Raw genomic sequence first — 8,093 nt, forward strand, 5'->3', positions numbered from 1 at the left:
GCCAACCTATTCCCTAGCGTTGAACACAGGTTTTTTTTAAGACATATTCACGAAAACATGAAGCTACAATGGAGGGGGAAGGAGCACAGAGATCATTTATGGGAATGTGCAACAGCAACAACAGTTAGACACTTTGACAGATTCATGGAAGATTTTAACAAGTTCAATTCAAAGGCATGTGATTGGTTAAAGAAAATTCCACCCAAACATTGGGCCAGAGCACATATTTCGGGTATATTTACCCTTATATAACAGTTAGACACCTTGACAGATTCAAGGAAGATTTACACTTTGACAGATTCTTATAAGATATTTTGTTGCATTGTACAGGAAGAGCACATACAGATATTTTGTTGAATAATTTATGTGAAGTTTTCAACTCAAAGTTGTTAGATGCTCGAGACAAACCTATAATTACATGTTTAGAATATATTAGGGAATACATAATGAAACGAATTTGTATTGTGCAAAATGTGATAGATAAGTCTCAAGGGCCTCTTACCCCAACAGCCACAAAACTTTTAGATGGAGTTAAGAAACATGCTTCTCAATACACTTGCATATTTAATGGTGCTGAGAAGACTCAAGTTACTGGGACAATGGGGGAACAATTTGTGGTTAATTGGAGGGACAGGAACTGTAGTTGCAGGCATACAGAGATCACTGGGATACCATGCTCTCATCTTGTTAGTGTCATTTGGGATAAGGTTGAGCATGGGGCAAAAAATGTCCCACCTCTTGAGGAGTGGGTACATCCATGTTATAGGTTAAGCACATGGAATGAAATGTACAAGTACAAAGTTCAACCAATCAATGGAAGAAGTATGTGGCCAAAGTCAGATTGCCCCACAACACTAACACCCCCCAAACATACTAAACAGGTAAATAATTTTCAATTTACAAGTTAGTATACGTTTATATTGTTTTATAATTTATTAATTATGCAGGTAGGGAGACCAAAAAAGAAGAGAAAGAGAGCTCAAACTGAAGAACCAAATAATCAAGGTAAAAGTTTGACCAGGAAGTTCCTTACAGTTACTTGTAGCAAATGCAAGAACAATGGTCACAACTCTAGGAGTTGCAAGGGACAAGGGGGACAAACTGAAGTTAGAAATGTGGTGGCAGGGGGAAAGAAGCTTAGTAAGGCAAAGAAGCAGGGAGATGGAAAAAAGGATAAATCCAAAATGAAGGAAAAAGTTTGATTTGTTGTCTTTTGTGTTGTTTGTTATGGAACCTTAGAAAGGTCTTTTGTGTTGTTTGTTTTGGTACCTTAGAAAGGTCAGACTAAGTTGGTTATTGTGTGTCTTTATCTTTTGTTGGTATTATGGTTCACACAGGGTGCTAGACTAAGATGGTTCTTTTGGTTATGATACATTAGTCTGCAAGCTCTTTTGATATTTTTTTGGTATTATGACTTTTCACTTGAAGGTTATGTAATGAACTTTATGACTATGCAAAAGTTTGCATTTTATTTTTGAACATTTCTAATGTTGTTATGGCTTTACAATGGTTCACACATTATACTACAATGGTCTAAACCCTATAAAAACCTTTCACTTTCATTTTTTATACTTTAATGGATCTGGATAGTTCATTAAGTTGCAAACCAATATTTTACACTCATTACGTTCCAGACCAATATTTTTCAATGGTTGCAGACTAAAAGTTTCCCAAATAAAAAGCATTCCATTCATACATACGAACATTTCTTACATCACAAACAAAAAAACGAAATCATCTTCAAATTAATAGTACTATCTGATTCTACCCACAAGCAAAAGAACCATCATCTATCTACCCACAAGCAAAAGAACCATCATCTCCAGACTAATACTATTAACATCTTTTGTACACATACATGAAAAAGAAAACCCAACTAAAAACTAGCATCATCTTCACTTTTTTTGCTTCAAAACTTGCTTGCAGCAGAGATTCTTGAAGCTTGTTCTTGGATCTTAGCAAACCTGGAATGACAGCCACAGCCCTTCGACACATGGGCTCATCAAACCATGCAATGAAACTGCAACTGCTAGGACATTTCCAAAACCTACGCCCTGGGTTGAGATCCATCCATGATGTCACTATCACCGCTTGCCTTCCACAAAAACAATTTACCATTCGTATGCAAATTTTCTTACAAACACACAGAAGAGAGAAAAGAGAAGAGAGAATAGAGGAGGCGATAAATAAAGAAGGAAGTGATGGGGGTTTAATTTTTATAGGGAAAGGGACTATCTTTTGCAGATCATGAGAGAGAAGGGATAAGCAAATGACGAAAATACCCTCGTGTGAGGGTCACGTGATTTAGATAAACGGCAACAATTAAACGGAGTATGTCATAAGGACTATTCGTGCAACAATTTGGAACCACATGGACCATACTCGTCCAAAATTTCTCATAAGGACTATCTTTGGTCTCTCGTGCCAACCACAGGGACCATCTGTGTAATTTTGTCCAGAATAAAAGAGACCTAACCTCGAAGTCCTCATATAACACTTCTTCCAATCCTGGATGGGGGATCACTTGTAGGAATGACATAATGCTAATCCATGTTCCACACGGCCAAGGAAGCATCGGTTTTTAATCTCATTATGACTTTGTCGTTCAGAAGAGATTGCCCCTATTAGATTAGAGAAGGGTGAGGGCCCACTTCCTTCTGATCTGCTAGCACTGTGAATTACCTTAGACCTACGTAGCAACAATTTCCTTAGGTAATTTATTATTTACTTTTCAAATGAACATATGTATAAACTTAATTAGCAAAAGTATAATATTGAGTTTTTAACCAAAACGGGTTATTTAAAAAACTATTTACCAATCTAGTATAGTTCCAAAAATATTTACCAAAATAATGTTTTTCTTCGTTATACTTCTATTATTCAGTTTTTTTTATTATCTTTTTACTTTAAATACCTATTTTTTTTTTTAAATTTTTTTTACTATCTTTTTAATTTTATTTTTGATAAAAGTTTTTCTCTTGTTTTTTAAAATCAGTTTTTTTTAAGTGTAGATGAATATAACGAATATACTGAAATGAATATTTATACATATATGACTACATATCTTATAAAAAGTATATCTTAATTAATATCGTTACGATATATTAGATGTGAAATAAACATAATATATAACAACTAATATTTTTGTCATATTATTTCTATAATGCAATTACATATTTTAGTAACAAATGTTTTTTATTATTATATGATCTTATATTTAAATTAACTTTTTTTTTTGTTTTGATCAAAGTTTTTTTAAACAAAAAGGAAACAACATGAGTATATATAAAACTTTAAAATGGAAATACTAAGTCATAAAAAGATTGAAAAACCATTAGGTTTATTTTAAAAAATAATCGTAAAAATTCAGTATAACTAATCTAGTGTACTATTATTATTTTGGTTCATTAGAGACCTACTTGTTTGTTTTTTTTAGCATTTCTATAGTGATTATGATGTTTTTGATTTTTTTTTTACCTTAGAAAAAACATTGTATAATGTTGAAGTTTTTACATCTTAAAGAACATTGTATGTGTGCACTATAGATTAGTTATACCGAATTTTTACTATAGAAACGTTAAAAAATCGAACAAATAGGCATCTAATGAACCAAAATAATATGTGTGCACTAGATTAGTTATACCGAATTTTTACGTTTATTTTCTAAAATAAACTTAATGGTTTTTCAAATCTTTTTACGGCTTAGTATTTCCATTTTAAAGTTTTATATATACTCATGTTGATTCCTTTTTGTTAAATTTTTTTTTTTTATCAAAGCTATAGAAAAAAAAAAGTAATATAAATATAAGATCATATAACAATAAAAAAACAGTTGTTACTAGAATATATAATTGCATTATAGATATAATAGCACAAAAATATTAGTTGTTATATATTATGTTTATTTCACATCTAATAGATCGTAATGATATTAATTAAGATACATTTTTTATAAGAGACACACACACACACATATATATATATATATATATATATATATATATATATATATATATATATATATATATTGTATATTTGTTACTAGAATATTCGTTGTTATATATATATATATATATATATATATATATATATATATATATATATATATATATATATATATTGTATGTTTGTAATATTCATCTATACTTTAAAAAAAAAACTGATTTTAAAAAACAAAGAAAAAACTTATAGTAAAAAGATAGTAAAATTAAAAAAAAAAAAAAGGTATTTAAAGTAAAAATATAATAATCAAAACTAAATAATAGAAGTAAAATGAAGAAAAATACTATTTTGGTAAATATTTTTAAAACTATACTAGATTGGTAAATAGTTTTTTCAATAACCCCATTTTGATTAAAAACTCGTAGATATTCTACTTCTGAAATTAGCATATGCAAAACATTTTGTCTCAAAATTAGTAAACGTATAATCATTTATTATATGATTTTATGCAAGTTAATTGACTTACAAAATTTTGTCTCACAATTAGTCCATGTGAAACCACTTGTTATACAATTCCATCAAAGTTAATAGACGCAACAAGAAAATCAAATCCGTCAATTAGGTTTGCGAATTATAGGTGATTTGAGAGTGATATAATTTTGAGAATTAGCATTATGTTTTAATCTATAAAGTAAAACAAAATTACCTTTTGTTTTTTTCTAGGGAAGAGATTAAACGGGTAGTTTGGGACGTGGGGTTGATAAAACTCCATGTCCAGATGGTTTCGCTTTTGGTTTTCTTAAATGGTACTAGGATTCTGTCACAAGTTATTCACTTTCTTGAGATTATCTCCTCGAAATTGTGTAGATTATGGGGTTTGGTTCATGTGGCGTGGGTGGAGTATGGTTGAACTTTCTTCTACTAGAACCTCGGGTTGGGTTAATAGGTCCGTACCTAGGAGTTTGCAGTGCAGAGGGGTTTTGAAGCAAGAAGATCCCTTATCCCATTAGTATTATTACTGCTATGGAAGATTTACATGTGGGCTTCCTTCGTGTTGGGTTAGCTGGAGTGTTGATGGGTATGAATATTGAGGATTTTGATGTGAAAGTTTTTCATTTGTTTCATGCGGTTGATGCATAGGATGTTTCTCGATTAAAAAGTTCGGATTCTTTAACTGATTACTATATTCTAGTTATAATTTTTTTTGGAAAGGAACTTCTCTAACGAGGATTTATAATCTTTGATTACTGAACGGGTCTATCATTATGCACGGCTTGTTTACAACCATTTAAAGGCCAATGATCTCCAAAATTTAAGCACTTTTAGTAGAGGTGTTGGCCAAAAATGAGGTTTCGAGCCTGATCCATTCTTGTCTAGACCGACTCCTTAGAAATTAGGCTTAGCCGGAAAGATATTGGTTTCATGGATCTAACCAGTTCATTCTATATTATATTATTAGGTTATAATCCGTGGACACCACGAATGAGAAAGATAAAAAAAAAATTATAAATAAATCGTAAGGTAATGACTGAACGGTTTTAATAGAAAAATTATTAATTTATAAAGATAAATGTTTTCTCTATGATTTTTTTTTTGATATAATACTTAGTTCAAACTACAACACATTGGTTTTAATATGGGATCGTCATTTTGTGTTTGTAGATATTTTATAAAATTATGATTTTATATTTCAATAGAGTGATTTGATAGGAAACATAAAGCACATATAATTGACCATGTGAAAAAAAGAATCCTTAAGAAACAAATAACCTTCAATAAGAATTATCATTGGCTCATTTTAATTGCAATGATTGGCTCATTTTAATTGTCATTGCAGTAGACTAAAAAATTGGTGATATGCATATATAAGTATAATAATAATTAACATATAACTTCAAAAATAATGATTTGTCAATGTTTTAAAAACCAGTTTTTTAATTGAACCGGTTGGGTGACGTTTTTCGGTTCAACCGGATGATCAAGCCGGTTCTATATTTTTATATGTTTTTAATTATCCTGCATATATTGATTACAAAATTTGTCATTGTTTTAGCATTACAAACGCAAATATAATGCAACATATAAAAACAATCATTATAGAAGTTAAAATCAAACAAAGAAACTCAAAACAAACAAAAAAAATCCAAAACAGTCTGATTCAATCCGGTCCATTCCGTTTCAATTCAGCCGGTTGAACCGGCTTTTTTTTTACCAAAATTGGACGGTTTAATCCGGTTAGGAAATCGTTATAAAAGCGGTTCAAATGGAATCGTCCTCACCTCCGATTCCCGGTTCTCGGTTCAATCGGCCGATTCGAACCGGTTTTTAAAACAATGTGATTTGTAGAGAAACTAATGACATTTTAATTGTAAAATGACATTTGAAAATATAGTTAAGTTATTATGACAACCAAAATTATGTAAATACTTTGATTATTAAGGTGAAAATCTTTAAAAATTAAAAAACTACTTTTATGATGATGGTATTAAACTCGTATGTTGTTTTAGTTGAAATTTTGTTAACAAATTAATATAAAAATATTAGAAAATTGCAAATTTAGTCAAATATATTAATTACCTTGTGAAAAATAGCAAAAAAAAAAAAAAAAAAAACCAAAATTACAAAACTAGCTCTTAAAATCTTAGATGAATTAAGTCTATCTGTAATTTCGTATTTCCATCTGCGAACGTATAAGTGCCTAAAGCACATCTGTGCTTTAAGCACTTGTATGTTCGCAGATGGAACAGTCTATCTATGATTTTGTACATTTCATCTGTGATTTCATAGCTATATTGTATACAAGGTTTTTTTTCTTCATTTTTCATTATCTTTTTTTAGAGAAACTCTCTCTTTCTACCTCCCACCGGTTACAATGCAAACAAAATATTCATTTATTTGTTTAGAGATGTTTTAAATAAAATTTCCAAAGAAATAACAAAAAAATGATAATTTTTTGAAGTTTTTTTTATATATAATAAGGTTGTTTCGTAGTTAAACCCTATCAATTTCGTAGTCAAAATATTTAAACACACACACACACAAAATCGCAGGTAAATAAAGAGGAAATCGCAGATGGAAAGGGGTTATATGTAGAACGAAAAAAACCCACCTCCGAACGTACAAGTGGCTAAAACATGTTTATGCTTTAGCTACTTCTACGTTCGCAGATGGAATAGCGAAATCACAGATGGATTGTACCCATCTGCGATTTTAGTGGCTAAAAATACATTTTTTTTTTGGCTATTTTCCAGAAAATAATTAGTGTATTTGGTTAAATTTGTAATTTTCTTTAAAAGTATTCATTTACTGTAAATTATGCATTTATTTTCAACATTACTAAAAAAACATTTATTTACTAAATAACCACCGATCAATTATCACTCCTCCCTACCCCCTTTATCTGTACCAAATTCGTAGATTTCAGCTACTACTTTGGGCGTGTTTGGCACAGAGCTTTTGGAAGCGTTTATGAGCTTTTAGCTTTTAGTTTTTGAAAAAAACGCTATAGTTTATACAAAAAGTTTCGTTTGGCAGTACGAGCGTTTAGCTTTTAGTTTTATCAAAACGCTCCGATTCTAAAAGCTACTTCATGTAGCTTTTAACAAAACGCTCCGGAGCTTTGAAATCAATTTCCATAATTACCCTTAAAAATATATTTATATACTTTTTTATTTTTAATCAATTGTCTTTTTTATGTAAATTTATATATTTCAAAAGCTTCCAGCTCCTTTTGCCAAACATTCATATAACAAATAAAAGCTACATGTTCCCGTTACCAGCTACCAGCTACATGCTACCAGCTACCCGCTACCAGCGAATCGCTACCCGCTTCCAGCTAACAGCTACTTTTGCCAAACACGCTCTTTTTGCCCTTACATTATCCTCGATATAGAAAATCCGACACCACCGGCGACCTTTGCCCGTCTGCATTTCTCATGATGAAATAACATAAGAATATACATCCAGAGATAATCGTAAATCAAGATACATTGAATATTACATGGATTATAAGCTAATGTCGATGGCTCGTAACATATATCGGGTGAAGGAATGGAGCATTGGGATATCAATACATCAATATTGAAGGTAAAAGACCATCAATTTTTCTGATTCTTTGTTATTTTAACACAAGATAAATATGTAGACATAGA

This window comes from Lactuca saligna, chromosome 8 (assembly GCF_052625555.1).
Source record: "Lactuca saligna cultivar CGN05327 chromosome 8, ASM5262555v1, whole genome shotgun sequence".
NCBI lineage: Eukaryota > Viridiplantae > Streptophyta > Magnoliopsida > Asterales > Asteraceae > Lactuca > Lactuca saligna.